The sequence below is a fragment of the Nannospalax galili genome, unplaced genomic scaffold, assembly GCF_000622305.1.
Source record: "Nannospalax galili isolate Female #2095 unplaced genomic scaffold, S.galili_v1.0 scaffold87, whole genome shotgun sequence".
Classification (NCBI taxonomy): domain Eukaryota; kingdom Metazoa; phylum Chordata; class Mammalia; order Rodentia; family Spalacidae; genus Nannospalax; species Nannospalax galili.
Window position 1 is genome coordinate 4,810,527 of NW_008360320.1, and position 2,441 is coordinate 4,812,967.

Sequence of the window (2,441 nt, forward strand, 5' to 3'; positions counted from 1 at the left end):
CAAGTGCTCTGTGTTTTCTCTCTCTCTCTCTCTCTCTCTCTCTCTCTCTCTCTCTCTCTCTCTCTCTCTCTCTCTCTCTCGGTTGTGTGTGTGTAATTTTTTTTTCTGGAGAATATTTGATTTCATATTTTACATTAGTTTTGAATCTGGAGTAGAAGAGAAGGAAGATTGAAAATATGAACTGCAACTTCATAGGAAATTTTTCATTCCTTCTGAAAGTTTTAAAACTTTCCTTTAATATACTCTGAACCCTTCTTGTTAAACTTAGTCCTAAATCTTTAAAAAACAAACTAGTGTAATCTATCTTTCATTCAAATTGCAAAGTATTCAAAGTTTCACTCAAGGAAACTCACAAAGCTATAAATATGTAGTTTGGTAGCTTACCACAAATATTCCTATATACCTAACAGTTTTTGTATTATGTTCACTAGTGTTTCTAAAACTAAAATTTACTGTGGGAATATGACTACTTTTCTTATTTTTTTGCCACCTTCATACTTTATGATTTGTGCAAATGTATTAACTGTAGTTGTTGTCCTCCTTATATTATTAATGGAAATAATTTCATGTTCCACCATGGGGCATGACATATCATTATTGTATTTTGTTTTGAAACACTACATTACAGGTCAATTTAAAAAGCAGTTTAAAACCTAGAATCATTTTTAAAAGATACGTTTACCCCTTAAGCTTCATATATTGACTCAAGTGTAAGCATAAATTTATCACATTTTATTATAGAGTCAAGGTTTTATTTGAATATAGACTACTGATGAAGATGTGAACCATCTCCTTAGCATAAACCAGTCTCATGAAGCATTGTCTATAATTTACTTTTTATATGGTTCTGTTCTGATGCTATCCTAAACCTTCACAGTTTTGAAACATAAGATTTTATAATTCACTCTTACTGGATCTGTCTAAAGAATTTAACCTTCTTTCTTCAAAGCAATGACTGTTAGTTGTCTATTGGTTATTGCAGGATGCAATCAGATTTATTATATTACAGCCCAATATAAATGTTTGGGGCAATATAGTATTTTCTAAGTATATACTTATCAACTTTGAGTAAAAGTAGTTGAGTCTACTATTGAGAGTAGTCTGCCATTAGCAAGAAATCATGAATTTTATGTAGAGAAGGCTGCAATTATTATTCTTGGAAGTCCATATTGTGGATGCTTATGAAATGTGTTTTTTCTAAGTACATTTGTCACCTCAAGGAAACTCAGAGCATTCTGATTGAGGTTACATTTTAAAAATGGTAATGTTGTAGAAATTAATATATTGATTATTTTAGTTGCTGCAACGATCGTGTGTTTTTTTCTCTTAATGTGAATTATATCATTAGGTTCCTTAATATTAAGCCATCCTTGCATTCTCAGTAAATTATTTGAATTCTGTTATTAAAATAAATAACATTTTAATATGTTTAATGACATTATTTTAATGTACACTGAAATCTGCTATCATTTTATTTAGGATTCACACATTGAAATGCATGGTGAAATTAATCTTTTGAGAACTGCCTTCCTCATAGTTTGGCAATTATAATAATATCCTGAGGATTCTCATAAGTTTAAATGATGCTATTATTTGATTTTGTTATGAATGAAATTTCAGGTAGAAATTTCCTACAGTGAGAAGCAATAGCATTGAGTATCAGTAACAATCATCGACACACATTTTCACTCAATCTACTTTGAGTTACTTCAGCCTCTGGTGGGGAGTCTCTGCCATTCTTTGCTTGGCTCAGTAGGGGCAGAATAAGATGGACTGGTATATTATATATCATCTGCTGAGTAAGTGAAGAGGTTGTAAACCCTTTTCCCAATACACACACACTCTATCTCATTCTCTTCTAGGAACTTAATATAAATGTAAATTGTTTTTTCCTCATTGGTATCAAGTTCAAGATTTCTGCTGAATTTATCCACCAAAAGGATCCTACTGATGATTGGCTTTAAGTTTTTTTTTAAAGTATTTTACTTGACACAGTTAAAATTTCTTCATAGGGGGTAGGAATAGAGTTAAATGTATGAGAAAGACAAATAATAATGCTCTTATGCATCAGACTGGGATACATTTTGATCAAATTTTCCTTTCAAATGACCTGCTTATTAGATTTATTAACTAGTCATTCAAACAGGACTTTGTCTGTGATGGTGATTAATCAGTTCTTAAAGAATTCGTGTGCATTTAAGATTTTTTTCATACACTCATCTTGAGCAGAGTGATTAAGAGTAGATATTTACTAATTTAAAAGGATATATGATGCTATGCAGTGCATACTGAAATTATCAGCTATTGTTTTAGAGGTGAGAACTGCTTTGAATAAGTAAAAAACAGATATAGGCCCAGTTATACTTTGCTTTGAAATAAAATATTCTATTATTGGCAGATAGTTTTCTGCCTCTGATGTATGTATAATTCCCATTTTTGAG